Here is an 18,421-nt window from a genome sequence, read left to right as displayed (position 1 = left end):
ATATGTTCTTTTACAGGTTCCAGGGATTAAGGTGTGTATCTCTTTGAGGGCCATTATTCTGCTTACTGCTTTGATCAAACTTTCTCCCCACCTTATTTTCTTCACATTTTTTTTCCTGCTTTTTAGGGCTGCACCTGTGGCATATGGAAGTTCCCAGGCTAGGGGTCCAATTGGAGCTCCAGCTGCTGGCCTACGCCACAGCCACAGCAACATTGAATCTGAGCTATGTCTGTGACCTATGCCACAGCTCATGGCAACGCCAGATCCGTAACCCACTGAGCAGGGCCAGGATTCAAACTGTGTCCTCAGGGAAGCTAGTTGGGTTTTTTACCCCTGAGCCACAACAGGAATGCCTCTTTTTTCACATCTTAATAATTGTGACCTAAAAACTGATACTAAGAAGTGTACTATTTTGTTCATGCATTTTGGAAAAATTGTGAAAGAAGTGGTTAGTTTGATAAGGCAGTCATCATTAGGGTATGATATTAGTATAAAGAAACTAGAAAGGAAAAGAAAATCAGTAACCCGATGTAGACTCAAATGTAGTTATAAACTTAAGCGTATATAATTTTATCTGGTACCAAACATTAATGAATCAAAGTTTTTGTTTTGTTTTGTTTTTTTGTTTTGGTTTTGGCTGAAGTGTATTTGTCTTAAGAATATAAAAGTTGGTTTTGGGTAGCTGTAGGATTAAACAAATTTGAGTAGAGTTGCAAAAATGCAATTGCAGGTCTATCTTTCATTTTTCCATCCAGACTAAGTATGAATATTCTCTGAGGCCAAAGCCGATTTTTCTTTTTCTGGGTACCTCCAAAATCCTAGTCTATGTCCTTGGTCCTCAACAAGGCAGCAACTGCCTTTCAACTGTTTTCTTCTTAAAACTGAATTTCACAGAAATCTCTCTGGTATATAGATTGAAATGCAGGCCTTCATGTTACATATACATTCTACCCCAAACTTGTAATCCCAGCAAAAATCCTGACACTTACTGGTAGTGTAACAAACAGGAATTTTTAACCATATATTTGATAGAATAATCATTTCTTGAGTCACTGACTATAATACCAATAATAAAACCTGTTTGGCTTAGTGGAAAACAAATACATTTACCAACCCTCAAGGGCAACCATACACTAGCACTGGATTTGATGTGCACAGTGGATAGATACCCAGATCATCCAGATGAGCTAATTCACTGAAAAAGAAAGAAGAAAAAAAATATGATAATGTCTTTCACATAGGAACGGCTCAACATTCTTTTCTCCCTTCTATTGGCCTATAAATCCTCTATAGGAAAAAAAGCCAAATTACCTCAGGATACTGCAGTCATGAGTTCTTCCTGTGAAAGAATGCCTTCAGTTAGAATATTCTTGGAAATAATTTCTCTTACCACAAAATAGTTGATAACCAGATTTCCTTTCAAATAAATTACAAAATAACATCCAAGTTTACAGTCTGCAATTTCTCAAGGATATGTTTTCACCTCAAGCTTAGCATTTGAATTTGGTACTAAAAGTGTGTAGCACATACAATTGTGTAGCCCTAAGGGTCTAGGTGTGAGGACCTGTAGTCAATTGTCCAGAAGCCTTGCCATACCACATAATCACATGGGGGGAATTTTAAGAATACAGATTCCTGGGACCAACCATAGATCCACTGAGCCAGAATCTCTGGAAATGGGGCCAGTGGATTTAAGTATTCAGTAAGATCTGCAAATTACTGGTCAAAAATAGTTTCATCTACAACATGCCAGGCAATAGGTTATCTGGTTTCTGCTTATGTATGTCCAGTAATGGGAACTCACCAGCTCCTGAGACAGCTGCTTACATTTTCAGAACATACGAGTGCTGCATGTTCCTGAGAATTCACCATTCAATATTCATCTTTTCTTTTTTTTTTAATATATTTTTTTTTATTTTCCCACTGTACAGCAAGGGGGTCAGGTTATCCTTACATGTATACATTACAATTACAGTTTTTCCCCCACCCTTTCTTCTGTTGCAACATGAGTATCTAGACATAGTTCTCAATGCTATTCAGCAGGATCTCCTTGTAAATCTATTCTAGGTTGTGTCTGATAAGCCCAAGCTCCCGATCCCTCCCACTCCATCCCCTTCCCATCAGGCAGCCACAAGTCTTTTCTCCAAGTCCATGATTTTCTTTTCTGAGGAGATGTTCATTTGTGCTGGATATTAGATTCCAGTTATAAGTGATATCATATGGTATTTGTCTTTGTCTTTCTGGCTCATTTCACTCAGGATGAGATTCTCTAGTTCCATCCATGTTGCTGCAAATGGCATTATGTCATCCTTTTTTATGGCTGAGTAGTATTCCATTGTGTATATAAACCACCTCTTCCGAATCCAATCATCTGTCGATGGACATTTGGGTTGTTTCCATGTCCTGGCTATTGTGAATAGTGCTTCAATGAACATGCGGATGCATGTGTCTCTCTTAAGTAGAGTTTTGTCTGGATAGATGCCCAAGAGTGGGATTGCGGGGTCATATGGAAGTTCTATGAATAGATTTCTAAGGTATCTCCAAACTGTTCTCCATAGTGGCTGTACCAGTTTACATTCCCACCAACAGTGCAGGAGGGCTCCCTTTTCTCCACAGCCCCTCCAGCACTTGTTATTTGTGGACTTATTAATGATGGCCATTCTGACTGGTGTGAGGTGGTATCTCATGGTAGTTTTGATTTGCACTTCTCTTATAATCAGCGATGTTGAGCATTTTTTCATGTGTTTGTTGGCCATCTGTATATCTTCTTTGGAGAAATGTCTATTCAGGTCTTTTGCCCATTTTTCCATTGATTGATTGGTTTTTTTGCTGTTGAGTTGTATAAGTTGCTTATATATTCTAGAGATTAAGCCCTTGTCAGTTGCATCATTTGAAACTATTTTCTCCCATTCTGTAAGTTGCCTTTTTGTTTTCCTTTTGGTTTCCTTTGCTGTGCAAAAGCTTTTCAGTTTGATGAGGTCCCACGGGTTTATTTTTGCTCTAATTTCTATTGCTTTGGGAGACTGACCTGAGAAAATATTCATGATGTTGATGTCAGAGAGTGTTTTGCCTATGTTTTCTTCTAGGAGTTTGATGGTGTCCTGTTGTATATTTAAGTCTTTCAGCCATTGTGAGTTTATTTTTGTGCATGGTGTGAGGGTGTGTTCTAGTTTCATTGCTTTGCATGCTGCTGTCCAGATTTCCCAGCAATGCTTGCTGAATAGACTTTCTTTTTCCCATTTTATGTTCTTGCCTCCCTTGTCAAAGATTAATTGACCATAGGTGTCAGGGTTTATTTCCGGATTCTCTATTCTGTTCCATTGGTCTGTCTGTCTGTTTTGGTACCAATACCACACTGTTTTGATGACTGTGGCTTTGTAGTATTTCTTGAAGTCTGGGAGGGTTATGCCTCCTGCTTGGTTTTTGTTTCTCAGGATTGCTTTGGCGGTTCTGGGTCTTTTGTTGTTCCATATAAATGTTTGGATTGTTTGTTCTAGTTCTGTGAAAAATGTCCTGGGTAATTTGATAGGGATTGCATTGAATCTATAGATTGCTTTGGGTAGTATGGCCATTTTCACAATATTGATTTTCCCAATCTAGGAACAAGGAATATCTTTCCATCTCTTTACATCTTCTTTGATTTCTTTGATTAAAGTTTTATAGTTCTCGGCATATAGGTCCTTTACCTCCTTGGTCAGGTGTATTCCGAGGTATTTGATTTTGTGAGGTACAATTTTAAAAGGTATCGTATTTTTGTATTCCTTTTCTAATGTTTCATTGCTGGTATACAGAAATGCCACTGACTTCTGAATGTTAATCTTGTATCCTGCTACTTTGCTGAAATTATTAATCAGTTCAAGTAGTTTTGGGGTTGAGTCCTTAGGGTTTTCTATGTATAGTATCATGTCCTCTGCATACAGTGACAGTTTTATCTCTTCTCTTCCTATATGGATGCCTTTTATTTCTTTTGTTTGTCTAATTGCTGTGGCTAGGACTTCCAAAACTATGTTGAAGAGCAGTGGTGAGAGTGGGCATCCCTGTCTTGTTCCAGATTGGAGTGAGAAGGCTTTAAGTTTTTCCCCATTGAGTATTATATTTGCTGTGGGTTTATCATAAATGGCTTTGATTATATTCAGGAATGTTCCCTCTATACCCACTTTGGCGAGGGTCTTGATCATAAATGGATGTTGGACTTTGTCAAATGCTTTTTCTGCGTCTATTGAGATGATCATATGATTTTTGACCTTTTTTTTGGTTAATGTGGTGTATGATGCTGATTGATTTGCGTATGTTGAACCATCCTTGTGAACCTGGGATGAACCCAACCTGGTCATGGTGTATAATTTTTTTGGTATGTTGTTGGATTCGGTTGGCTAAGATTTTGTTGAGAATTTTTGCATCTATATTCATCAGTGATATTGGGTGATAGTTTTCTTTTTTGCTGGTATCTCTGCCTGGTTTTGGAATGAGGGTGATGGTGGACTCATAGAATGTCTTTGGGAGTATTCCTTCTTCTTCAGCCTTTTGGAAGAGTTTAAGGAGGATGGGCACCAATTCCTCTTTATATGTTTGATAGAATTCACCTGTGAAGCCATCTGGACCTGGACTTTTATTTGTAGGGAGTGATTTTATGACCTCTTCCATTTCATTTCTAGTGATCGGTCTGTTCAGTTGGTCTGTTTCTACTTGATTCAGTTTTGGCAGGCTGTAAGATTCTAGAAAATTGTCCATTTCTTCCAGATTGTCAAACTTGTTGCCATATAGTTGTTCATAGTATTCTCTTATGGTTTTTTGTATTTCTGCTGTATCCGTTGTGATTTCTCCTTTTTCATTTATAATTTTGGTTATTTGGGTTCTTTCTCTCCTCTTTTTAGTGAGTCTGGCCAGGGGTTTGTCAATTTTGTTCACCTTTTCAAAGAACCAGCTCTTGGTTTTATTAATTTTCTCTATTGTTTTTTGAGTCTCTATTTTATTGATTTCTTCTTTGATCTTTATAATTTCCTTCCTTCTGCTGACTTTAGGACTTTTTTGTTCTTCTTTTTCTAATTCGTTTAGGTGGAGGGTTAAGTTGTCAATTTGGGATCTTCCTTCTTTTTTGAGAAAGGCCTGTATTGCTATAAATTTCCCTCTGAGCACTGCTTTTGCAGTATCCCATAGATTTTGAGAGGTTGTGTCTTCATTATCATTTGTTTCCAGGTAGTTTTTAATTTCCTTTTTGATTTCCTCATTGACCCATTGGTTTTTTAGTAGCATGTTGTTTAGTCTCCATGTAGTAGGTTTTTTGTCATTTCTTTTCCCATGGCTGATTTCTAATTTCATGGCATTGTGGTCAGAGAAGATACTTGAGATAATTTCTATGCTCCTAAATTTATTGAGATTCGCTTTGTGTCCCAGTATGTGGTCGATTCTTGAGAATGTTCCATGAGCATTTGAGAAGAATGTGTATTCTGCTTTTTTTTGGATGCAGTGTCCTGAAGATATCAATGAAGTCTAACTTTTCTGTTGTTTCCTTTAGGATCTCTGTTGCTTTATTGGTTTTCTGTCTAGAGGATCTGTCCATTGATGTGAGGGGGGTATTTAGGTCTCCTACTATGATTGTATTCTCATCAATATCTCCCTTTATGTCTGTTAATATTTGTTGTATGTATCTGGGTGCTCCTATATTTGGGGCATATATGTTGACAATAGTAACATCCTCTCCTTGGATGGATCCCTTAATCATTAAGTAGTGTCCTTCTTTGTCTTTCTTTATGTCTTTTGTTTTAAAGTCTATTTTGTCTGATATGAGCGTTGCGACTCCTGCTTTTCTGTCATGTCTATTGGCGTGAAATATTTTTCCCCACCCTTTCACTTTCAATCTATATGTATCTTTTGTCCTAAGGTGAGTTTCTTGTAGGCAGCATATTGAAGGTTTTTGCCTTTTTATCCACTCAGCCACTGTGTGTCTTTTGATTGGGGCATTCAGTCCATTGACATTTAAGGTGATAATTGATAGATGATTATTTATTGCCATTTGAACCTCGTGTTCCAGTTGATTCTGTGGTTCTCCATTCTTCCTTTCTTTTTTTTTTTTTTTTTTTTTTGGTTGGATGGTCTCCTGTTATTATCTGCTTGAGTGTATTTTTTTTTTCATTTTTTGCAAATGCAATATTTGGTTTTGGCTTGTGGTTGCCCTGTTTTTTAAGTATGCTAACCCCTTCCCATAATTGTGTGTTTTAGCCTGATGGTCCTGTAAGTTCAAACACTTCATTACTATATTAAAATTAAGAAGAGAAACATACAAACAAACAAAAAGGGTTATTTACCTCCTAACATCCCTTGCCCACATTTTATGGTTTTGATGACTCTTTTTTTTTTTTTTGTCTTTTTTTGTCTTTCTTTTTGTTGTTGTTGTTGTTATTGCTATTTCTTGGGCTGCTCTCGCGGCATATGGAGGTTCCCAGGCTAGGGGTTGAATCGGAGCTGTAGCCACCGGCCTACACCAGAGCCACAGCAACGCGGGATCCGAGCCGCGTCTGCAACCTACACCACAGCTCACGGCAACGCCGGATCGTTAACCCACTGAGCAAGGGCAGGGACCGAACCCGCAACCTCATGGTTCCTAGTCGGATTCGTTAACCACTGCGCCACGACGGGAACTCTTTGATGACTCTTTTTTATTTTTTTCTTTTTAATTTTATTTTGTTTGAAGCATATTCATGATTAAATCTGTATGCTGGCTTATTTGAGTGACTGCTCTCTGATGCGGTTTCCTCAGTCCTAGTTCTTCCTCTTCTTCTTTTTTTTTTTCTTTTCTTTTTTCTTCCCTTTCCTTCCTTTCTTTTTGGTTTAGAGAAGCCCTTTCAATATTTCCTTTAACCTGAGTTTTGTGTTGCTGTATTCTTTAAGTTTTTGTTTGTTGGCAAAAATTTTTATTTCCCCTTCTATTTTAAATGATATTCTTGCTTGATAGAGTATCCTAGGTTGCATATTTTTTCCTTTGAGCACTTTAAATATCTCTTGCCATTCCCTCCTGGCCTGTAGTGTTTCTGTAGAGAAATCAGCTGATATTCTTATGGGGGTTCCCTTGTAGGTAACCTTCTGTTTTTCTCTTGCTGCCTTTAGGATCCTCTCTTTATCACTAACTTTTGCCATTTTTATTATGATGTGTCTTGGTGTGGATCTGTTTGGGTTCAGTTTGTTTGGGGCCCTCTGTGCTTCTTGTATCTTGAATCCAGTATCCTTTAGATTTGGGAAGTTTCCAGCAATAATTTATTCAAATATATTTTCCATCCCCTCATCTTTTTCTACTCCTTCTGGAATTCCTATTATGCGTAGATTGGCCCGCTTTATATTATCCCATAGGTCTCTTATATTGCTTTCCTGTTTTTTGATTCGGTTTTCTGTCTGTTGACCGGATTGAGTGATTTCCATTATTCTATCTTCCATATCACTGATTCGTTCTTCTGCATTATTCATTCTGGTTTTTACTGCCCCTAGTTCAGTTTGCATCTCTGCAAATGAATGTTCTAGTTTTTCTTGGCTCCTCCTTATATTTTCTAGTTCCTTTCTGAGGGTATCTGCATTACTGTTCATATCTTCTCTTAATTCCTTCAGTATTTTCACTATTTCTCTTTTGAACTCCAGGTCTGTCTGACTGCAGAGATCTGTTTCATTGTTGACTGTTTTGGGTGAGTTCTCCTGTTGGTTTGACTGGGGGTGGTTTCTCAGCTTCTTCATCTTGCTTGTTGTTTTCTTTCTCCTGAGGGAGTTGTACTCTCCGTGATCGGGCAGTGTTTGCCTTGTCACTGCCGTGGAATATTTCCTGAGCGCTGGCGTTGTTGGTCAATCTTTTTTGAGGCAGTGTGGCTTTTCTGGAGTGTTGATGGGGCTAACAGTGTTTCTTTGAAGCAAAGGAGGGCTTCCTGAGGGCAGACAGGACTGGGAGGTCCACACCACGATGGTAGCAGATTTCACTTGGTCATGCAGAGCTTGCTCTGGTGTTTTTAGGCTGTGGGGTTCTTGCAGGGGGTTGGCGGTGTTGGGCAGCTGCTCCTCAGGAGTGCATCACCCCCTGGGGGCTGGAGCAGCTATCTGGGTCACTGAGAACCTAAGAGACTCTTCCCTAGGGCAGCCCAACTCAGAAGGACAGCCTGAGAATGTAGGCGGATCTTTTCACAGTCTGGCCGAGCTTGTTGCAGCTTTTCTGGGCTGCAGGGACTCTTCCAGGGGGCTGGTGGTGCTGAGCAGCTATTCCGCGGGAGTGGGGCACCCCCTGAGGGCTTGGGCAGGTAGCGGGGCCACTGGAAACCCAAGAAGCTCCTCCCCAGGACAGCCCGACTCAGAAAGACCGTCTGAGATCTTTTCCCAACACAGCCAGGCTTGTTCTAGCTTTTCTGGGCTGCAGGGGGTCCTGTCTGGAGCTGGCAGTCCTATGCAGCTGATCCACTAGGTCTCAGCACCCCCTGGGGGCTTGGGCGGGTAGCAGGGCTGTTGGAGATCCACGAGGCTCCTCCCCGGGGGCAACCCGACTCGGAAAAACCGCCCGAGAATTAGGCTGATCTATTCATGGCCTGGCTAAACTTGTTCTAGCTTTTCTGGGCTGCAGGCCTTTTCTCGGGGGCTGGTGGTGTTTGGTGCTGCTCTGCGGAAGTGTAGCCCCTCCAAAGGGCAAGCAGGCCTGTGCAGGGACAGCCCCTGCGGTGGTAGCCTTCAGGCAGTTGTTGAGGCCAGCCCTCCTGGATGGCAGGCAGCCCCAGGTCCGGTGAGAGTGTAGGGCGTGGCGGGGGTGGGGGGAGGGGATGCACTGGGAAGGACAGCTTTCAGCTAGCTAGCGGGCCTGTAAGCTTGCTGTGGCATGGGGGGTATTCTATGGGGACCCACCCCTTCTTTTCTCCCCTCCCCAGCACGGGCGCAGACCAGGCTCTTCTCCCAGGTTCCCTCTGAGGCGGCTTTCCACTTCCCCGCCCCTAGAGTATTGTTCCCTTCCTCTGCGACAGTTTTGTTTTCTAGTCTCCCAGGCAGTCTCTGCCCCGTCAAATGGTTTCTAGACCTCCCAAGCAGTTTCCGCTCTGCCCCGCCCCCCCAGCCCAGGGACTAACCTCTGGAGCCGAGGTCTCGGTGCCCAGCCCCCACCAAGGCGTCTCAATTTTTGGTGACTGCGCCCATAGTTCAGATGGTCCATTGGGTTCTTGATTGGCTTTTCCATACTCCAACTTACTGCTACACTCTTCTCTGCATCTGGAGATTCCTCCGGTTTGATCTTTCCCCCGGTAGGTGACCTTCCAGGGTGTGGATCCCTTTCTCCTCTGCAGTTCCCTTTCGGGAGCGCCCGTCCTGCTCGGATTCACCTTCTCTCACTCTCCTCTTTTCTCCCGTTCTGCCCAGTAATGTCACGAACTTCTTGCCGTTATTGGAGTTTAGATTCCTCTGCCAGTGATTGGTTGCTGTTCTGTGTGAGTCATTTATTCTGTAGATGTGCTTTTTTTGTTGTGTTTGTGGGAGAGGGCAAGCGTGTCCCCCTACTCCTCCGCCATCTTGTCCTCTCCTCAATATTCATCTTTTCTATGTGCTCATCTGTACCACAGAAATTACAAACTAAAAACTGCATTCTCAGGATGTCCTTGCAAATAAGGATTTGGACTTGAAATAAATTTCACCAAGTTTCCCTTGCATGAGTTTGCAGGGAGACCTGAAGAAGAGCCCTATTGCCTGTAAAAAAAAAAAAAAAAACTCAGCAAGATTGTGACTTTTCCAACAGCAGATTCTAGAGTTCATTTTCTAGTCTTTGGGCTGTGGATAATCAGTGGGTATAGGGGCAGGTTCTTCACCTGACTGTAATCTCTGGATTGCTGGCTGGGTGTCTGTTCTTCAGCTTGGCCAGTATTCATAGGCTGCTCCACAGTGAGTGAGGAATCCAGATACAGTCCAGCCTACATCCAAGTGGTAGCCTCAGAGGTAGCAGCTTCCTTAGGGGGTTAATTCTGTGTTGTTCTGGAGACTTTCCAAGAGGCTGGCTTGGAGCCTACTCCTTTAGCCTTCCAATAGCTCTATTGACACTTAATTTCCTGGGCTAAATGCATTTCATTTTACAAGGAACCTAGAGTCCAGGAGGGGAACTGACTTGCTCAGAATTATATACCTTTATAGTAGAAAAGACAAGAATCTAAGCCTCCTAACTCCCCTTTGAGTGCTCTTATACTCAAGCATCCATCACCAAAGGAGAAAGAATTTTTGCAGGGCTTCCTTTGTCATGTCATGGGTATGAGCGGTGTGTGTGTGTGTGTGTGTGTGTGTGTGTGTGTGTGTGTGTGTGTGTGTCTGACCGGGAGAGGTGTTTGTGTGGATCTGTCCAGAGCATCTGTATATATCAGAATGGGAGGAGGTGAGTTTGAGTTTGTGTGAATGTCTATCATTGACTATACCTTTATAAGGCAGTTTTATATGTAAATACAGAATTACCCTTTATAATTCTCCTTTAATATTAATGCTCCTGGCTTATAGAGCATTCAATCCTCAGCATTTTAGCATTGTAAAAGTGTCAGATTGATATTCTATGCAGATACAAGGGTAGCAAAAGGGTGATGAGAATGCAAATTGGGTTTGATTCGGAAGGGAATGCAAGAAAAAAATCGACACAAAGGTACCAGTCTTGACTTCTAGCATCTACTTCATTGGTTCCCTTGGCGTGTCCCAGTCATTTCCGAGGCAAAATGGAGAGATGAAACCAAGCTTCTTTTTTGCCTGATACTAGATATAAAGACATTGTCAAATCTTATGAAATACTATGGCACCCTTGGGATAGTTTCAACAAAAGGCTAGCAATCCTGGCAGGTAAGAAGAAATATGTGCTTTAGGGAAAGGAACATAGATTAATAAAAGAAGAATTATTAAAAATGTTTGATGGAAATGGTTCAATTAATACTCTTTGCAGGTGTTTGCTCAATCTACTTATATTAAGTATCTATTATGTGCAGAATACTGTCAACAAAGACATCCTTTGAGCCCTTACTTGTTCAATGCCTTGCAGAAACCAAAAGTCTTGCAGTTTTCTAAAATGTTTGCTAACCCTAAACAAGAAGAAAATCTGGTTGATGACCAAGAGCATTTCTAGGTGAACCCAAAATGGCCCCTGTTGATCATAGATTATTTTCTGAAGTACATATGAAGTCTCGGTCTGATTATTCAGTGTAGTGTTTGGCCTGAGATGAACAAAATACGTCAGTGAATGATGTACCAAACATTTATCCTACTTTTGTAAAATCAGGCAATTGTCTGCTATCGTTTACTTTGCTAATTCTCAGTGATTTTTCATGTATGCTTCAGGTGGATCAATATATTAATTTGCAAGTTTTCTTAGTGCCTGATTTGTAGTTAAGTAACTTAAAAAACACACATTTATCAGGAACTTTGTGCTAGGAGAGGCACTGAGGCTTCTATAGTGAGCAGAGAATACTAGTGCTTGTGCTCAAAGATTTGACCTTATAAATGAGCAGTAATTAATTACAATAAATTGTGATGTTACAACAAGGTAGCTCAGTGTGTTGTGGATTTCTAAAGCCAGATGGAAATCTTCCCAGAAACAGTGATAGTCATTGAGGCCAGACCTCATGTAGAGCAACCAGAGGCCTTTTATAGCCTTCTTACATTCACTTTCAGTGTCCTTATTTCAGTGCTAATTCTCCCTTTTCTCATTCTCATCCTTTAAAGGAGAAAGGAGTGAAGTAACAAGTGAGGAATTTGATGATTTTTTTTTTTACGTCATCTAACCCTGTACTGTCTTAATCCATGGCCTATCAACATTTTTATCTTTTTGCTCTGAATGTAGTTTACCAGTCCCCATGGCACCTTTTTGTTGTTGTTGTTGCTTTAAGCATTTTTATGTCTTCTTTAGAGAATCCATCTTCCTGAACTCTGATCTGAGCCATTCCTTTATAGTTAGATATTCAGCAGATATTTTTTGAACATCAGTTGTGTAGGGCCAGTTACTGTTCTAGGAACCACTAAGGAGGTAGCAGTAAGCAAAACCAATTATCTGTTCTCCAGGAGCTGACCCTCTGTGGAGAGAAAAGGCAAAAATATGAATTGTGGATATGGAGGTTCCAACTAGGTTAGGCACATATTTTTGACTCCATGGGAGTGTAGGTGCTCCTAACCCCCATGTTATTCAGGGGTCAGTTGTGTTGTAGTGGCTGATATTGCACTTTTAAAATTGCTCCTCCTGAGATGAAAGTTGGAGGATGGTACTCAGGTGTAGTTTCTGAGAAGCATCAACATGCAGGGCTGGAGCTGCTCTGAGGATGTGGACTCCACTCCAAAGTGAAGATGAACCTTTGTTGTGACAGGCAGCTGGAGGATGAGGACAGTATGTACATAGCTAAGGAAGTTTAGGCAAATAACTGGATTTAGGGAAAGACCAGTAGGTCCTCTAGTCAGGTCCTTTCTCATGGTCAGCAAGGCATTGCCTGTCTTCATGAGGGCATTTTTCAGGGTTTTAGGATATGGAAATAAAGATCTTTATAGTTGATTTACATGCTTACAGATACACATTTGTGAAAGTCAAAATGTCTCTGTTAAATCACCTCACTTAATTCTTTTTCTTATATCTGTTTAATTTCAAATATGCTTAGCTTTATGATGTCTTTTAAAAGATGATTTATTACTCTGAAATACCTTTGCCATAGAGGAGTGGATTGAAAGTCTTTAAGCCTCAAGAAAGACTTACTTAGAAAGTCTATAATAAGCAATTCACATGGTTCTTAAAACTGAAAACTGAAGCTATACTGAAAGAGTGCCTTTCAGAAAAATAGGGTGTGCATGTCTCTTTTCTATGGTCCCAGATGCCTGCTGGACAGAGAAGGGAGGGGGCCTTAGTGCAGAGAATTTGTTGTCATGGTTACCACTGATAGATTTCTATTTGTGAGGACCTGAGAGACAGGAAACTGACACACTAACGTAAATGTCTTAAAAATGACTTTTTGTAAGTGTCTTTAAGAATAAAGATGATCACAATTCACACAATTCAACAACAACAACAAAACCAAACAATCCAGAAGAAAAATGGGCAGAAGACCTATATAAAATTTTCCAAAGAAGACATATGAATGGCCAGTAGGCACATAAAAAGATGCTCAACATTACTAATTATTAGAGAAATGCAAATCAAAACTACATTGAGGTATCACCTCACACCAGTCAGAATGACCATCATTAGTAAGTCTACAAATAAATGCTAGAGAGTGTGTGGAGATGGAGAAAAGGGAAGCCTCCTGCATTATTGGTGGGAATATAAATTGTTACAACCACTATGGAAAACAGTATGGAAATTCTTGAGAAAACAAAGTATAGAACTATTATATGATCCCGAAATCCCACTCCTTGGCATATATCCAGACAAAACTATAATTTAACAGATACAAGAGCCCCTATGTCCATAGCAGCACTATTCACAATGGCCAAGGCATGGAAACAACCTAAAGATCCATTGAGAAATGAATGGATTAACCACATTAAAGATGTGGTGCATATTTACAATGGAATGCTACTCAGTCATTAAAAAAGAATGAAATAAGGTCATTTGCAACAACATGGATACAAGTAGAGCTATCACATTAAGTGAAATAAGTCAGAAAGAGAATGACAAATACCACATGATATCACTTATATGTGGAATCTAAAATATGACACAAATGAACCTATTTAAAAACAGAAATAGCCTCACAGGCATAGAGAATAGACTTGTCATTGCCAAGGGGCTCAGGGAAGGGAGTGGATTGAACAAGGAGTTTGGTGTTGGTAGATGCAAACTATTACATTTAGGATGGATAGGCAATGTAGTCCTACTGTACAGCACAGGGAATGATATCCAATCTTCTGGGATAGACCATGATGAAAGATAATGTAAGAAAAGGAGGGGGAGGGAGTGGGATGGATTGGGAGCTTGGAGTTAATAGATGCAAACTATTGCTTTTGAAATGGATTAGCAATGAGATCCTGCTGTGTACACTGAGAACTATGTCTAGTCACTTATGATGGAGCATGATAATGTGAGGAAAAAATAATGTATCCATGTATGTGTAACTGGGTCACCATGCTTTACAGGAGAAAAATAATTGTATTGAGGAAATAACAATAAAAAATTAAAAAAAAACAGTGAAAAAAAATATATACATATGACTGAGTCACTTTATAGCAGAAATTGGCACAACATTGTAACTCAACTATACTTTAATAAGAAAAGAATAAAGATGATCTTAGCTTGTCTGAGATTTATATGTGAGCTTGCTTTAGACTAATATGTTTTTGTCAATCCCATCATTCCATTCCTCTGCTTCTACCACCCAATTCTTTGGAGGTAACTTGTTGCTTTGGAAATCAATATGGGGATAGCAGGAACTATACAGACAGAATAGAAATGACACCCACAGCAGGGTACAGTCTGCTTTGAATAAAAAAGCACTGCCATAGCCCTCCAGAAAAGTTTTCCCTCTTGCCTCTGATGCATTAGCGTGGGATGAGCCTTTGTCATTATTAAGGTATGAGCAGTCAAAAAAAAACCTGGGTACGAAACTAGAGGTGCCACTACTAGTTTGGTAAACTCCTTAATCTCTCTGAGTCTCCATCTCCCCCACATTACTTGGGAATACTGTTGAAGAATGAAATGATTGTGCAAAGCCTGATCTCAGGGTGGTTTCCTTTTCTTCCTAGCCTGACAAATAGGGCTCAGAAGACATACAAAGACGTTAAGGTATATATCTTCTTCAGAATTGGATATTGTCTTCTAGAAAATATTCTTGTTATTCAGGATCTACCCCAAAGCATTTGATTTTCCTCTTTATGTTAATGCATCAATTGTAAACGTTCCAAAGTTTATTCTGTTGAAATGGATTTGAAAACTATCAAAAATGCTTAGCTAAAAAAAATAGTAACTTGGCAACTGTGAGATTTTAAAGGAAGTAAACTGCCGTGGAGAAGTCCTGTTGGAAAGATCACACAGCTGTTGCTAACTAGAGTTAGAGTCTGGTTTTCTACTCGTGCTAATTCAAAAGATAGTCATTGTTGGCAATGCAGTGAAATGTTCCTCTGCTTCAACCTAAATACAGTGACAAGGAGATGAGAATTAAAAGAAGGGGAACTATGGTATATACACAATGGAATACTACTCAGCCATCAATTAGAATAAAAATTTGCCCTTTGGAACAACATGGATGAACTTGGATGGCATTATGCTAAGTGAAATAAGTCAGAGAAAGACAAATACTATATATCACTTATACATGGAATCTTAAAAATACAATAAACTAGTGAATAAAGCAAAAAAAGAAGCAGACTCACAGATACAGAGAACAAATTAGTGGTTACCAGTGGGGAGGGGGAAGGGAGAGGGGCAATAGATGATTAGGGCTTAAAGTGTTATCATAGGATTTTATGAAATCATGTGTGTGGAACTTTTGGAAATTGTGAAGCATGATAGAATGTAAAGAGCCTTTCTTTTTTCTTTTTATTTTTAAAATTTTTTTTCTGTATTTTTTTTAATTGTTATTTCCCCCATATAATTTTTTTTTCCCCCGCTGTACAGCATGGTAACCCAGTTATACATACATGTATACATTTTTTTTCCCTCACGTTATCATGCTCCTTTCATTTGATTAAAAAGGTGGGAAAGTGAATCATTTGAGGGGCCTACATTTGAAAATAAAAACGGGAAAAAACCACAATTGACCTGTTATTAATGGTGTATGTTTGTATAGGCACAAGAATCTCTCTTTGTGCAGGCTTTTTACATATAGCATAGTAAAGAGCTAAGCCTGCAGCATCAGCTTAGCTTCTAAACTCAGCTTGCCACTCATAAGACATGCAGCCTTAGTGAAGTTACTTTGAGTTGCAGGTCCTTTGCCTGTAAAGGAGAGTTGCTAATAAAAGTTACTTCTAAGGAGTTGGGGAATAGAAATTAATGCTTGTGAAGTGCCTAGAACATTGAAATACTCAAAAATATTGGCTGTTATCACTACCGTTGTTGTTAAATTGTCATTATTAAGGTATGAGCAGTAGTCAGTGTTAGAGATCCGATGTCCAGCTTCACAGATTATTCTGATCCCTGATTATTCTGATTTTTTTTCCTCTTGAATTATTTCCCTTTCCTGATCAGAAAAATTGGATAAAATGGCCTCTGGATTATCTCCTAGCTTCAAATGGTTTCTTCTATTAACTTTATAATGTAAGAAATGTTTTATGGAGTTTTACATTGACTTTGTTAGGTCAGCTTTATGATATTTCAATTTGGACCTGTTGGAGGTGAGCGATCTCTCTATATTATTTCTTTCTTCTTGACTGTGTATGAGCATGTATTCATCACCTGCTTCAGAGAGCAAGAATGGACCTGTCTATAAACAATCACAAAATATCAGTTTTCATCATAAAACATTGTGTGAAGAAGCCACCATATTGGAAACAGCTCCATGTTATTTCAGGAAATTAAAAGGACAAAGGATTTGGATGCAAAATAATAGGTAGCAAAAGTGAGAGGGGGGACAATTACAACAAGCATATTGAGCCCAAGGAGTTTTATTCAAGCCCTGATGCTTCTTCATCTCACAGTTTCCATTCATTAACCCTTGAGCTTTAGCTATTGGTTTCAGGAAAATAAGGACGTCTTGCTCATGATCTTTGAGGTGAGTGGTAGAACTTGAAACAAATGTTTTAGTGGGAAGCACTCTTTTTTTCTTTTTAGGGCCACACCTATGGTATATGGAGGTTCCCAGGCTAGGGGTCGATTTGGAGTTGTAGTGGCTGGCCTATGGCACAGCCACAGCAATGTCAGATCCGAGCTGCATCTGTGACCTATACCACAGCTCATGGGCAATGCCAGAACCTTAACCCACTGAGCAAGGCTGGGGATTAAACCTGCATCCTCATGAATGCTAGTCAGATTTGTTTCCACTGAGTCATGATGGGAACTCCCTTTTTTTTTTTCCCCTCAACAAAGAGTTGTTTTCATTTTACTTTTATTAAAATGAATGTGTGTGTGTATGTTTATGAAAAGTACTATCCTCATTCCTCATTTTCCTGTATTTCATCGGCATATATATATGGTAACCTATACATCGTCAACTCTATCAATTTCAAATGAGGACAGTTCCAAATCCAAATCATAATGTTTGTTTGCAGGTTTCTGTGTTAATATGAAGTCTAAACTGTATATCTCAATCTGCATAGAGGAACCTCCAATATATTCTACCATTCTTTAGCTTCTTCCTGAAATGTATTTCCTTAAAACAGGTAAAAGAAACTCCTAGATTTTTTAAATTTCTGTCTCTGAAGGCAGAACACCTGGGTTCAAACAGATAACACTTGCTTGGTTTAAAATTTGGGAAAATTACTTTTTTGTGCCTCAGTTTCCTCATTTGTAAAATAAGGATAATCGTAGAGAATCCCTCCATAGCAAATACAGCAAGCACTTAATAAATGCCAGTTATTACTATTATTTTACATATAGAGAGGGCAACTTTGATTGTATCTGAAGGAAGGTCCTGTTCTCCCATTAGGCATTACAAGTTCACATTCTCATTTAACCACAGAGCATATGAAATACAACCACTATCTTAAACAATAACTTCATGTTTTTATATTATTTAAAATATTTAAGTATTTAATGAGATTATGCTGGTCAAAAATCTTAGTACAGTGTTCACTAAATATTTGTCCATTTGAAAGATTTGATCTCATTCATGTCTATGAGGTTCAAATAAAATGTTTCTAAGAATAATTATATGGAATATGTATTAGTTGATTACAAGTATGAGATTATAGCAGAAGAGAATATTCTTCCTTATGTGATTGAGTTTTTTGTATGAAAGCACATGAGAGCTCCCTAAATGCATTTTTACTCCAATTACCTTCCTTACTGTTGGAGTTTGTATCTGACAACAGGACAACTGCAATCAATACATCTTATAGGCGGAAAAATGAATGTTCCTCCCTCTCCAAACACTGAAAGATAAATATCCATGTCCTAATCCTCAGAGCCTATGAATGTTGCCTTACATGGAAAAAGAGACTTTGCAGGTGAGATTAAATTAAGAACTTTGAGATGGGTAGATTATTTGGGGTTATCTAGGTGGACGAATGTAATCACAAGGTTCCCTAAGAGAGATACAGAACATCAGAGTCCTGGGGAGATTTGATGATGCTCTATGTCTGGCATCAAAGATGGAGGAAGGGGTCCATGAGCTAAAGCACAGAAGTGACCTAGGCAGTCGGATAAAAGACAGGAGTGGATTTTCCCTTGGAGCATCCAGAAGGAAAGCAGCTCTATAAACACCTTGATTTTAGGACTTCTGACTTCAAGAGATACAAGATAATAAACTAGTGTTGTCTTAGACCATGAAGTTTCTTATAACAATGGGAAACTAACACGATGTTGGTTATCTGTTCACCTGTATGG

At 39.4% G+C, this 18,421-nt stretch overlaps 1 protein-coding gene and 1 long non-coding RNA gene across 2 annotated transcripts in view; one reads left to right on the top strand and one right to left on the bottom strand.

Annotated features, from left to right (window-relative positions):
* RPP30 (ribonuclease P/MRP subunit p30) overlaps positions 1-9,360 on the bottom strand; it is a 345,838-nt gene extending 336,478 nt beyond the window's left edge. The window contains exon 1 of the mRNA XM_001924771.7: positions 9,081-9,360. The gene's annotated coding sequence lies outside the window, so the exon portion shown is untranslated. The remainder of the gene's footprint in view (positions 1-9,080) is intronic.
* The window catches only part of LOC110256667 (uncharacterized), a 179,707-nt gene that overhangs the window by 62,646 nt on the left and 98,640 nt on the right, over positions 1-18,421 (top strand). The gene's annotated exons all lie outside the window — the stretch shown is intronic.

This window comes from Sus scrofa, chromosome 14 (genome assembly GCF_054392235.1).
Source record: "Sus scrofa isolate SSC_HxYL_T2T_F1_AM1 chromosome 14, Sscrofa_HxYL_maternal_Yorkshire_Landrace_v2.0, whole genome shotgun sequence".
Taxonomy (NCBI): domain Eukaryota; kingdom Metazoa; phylum Chordata; class Mammalia; order Artiodactyla; family Suidae; genus Sus; species Sus scrofa.
The sequence above is the reverse complement of the archived record's forward strand: the minus strand, read 5'-3'. Positions and strand labels throughout refer to the sequence as shown.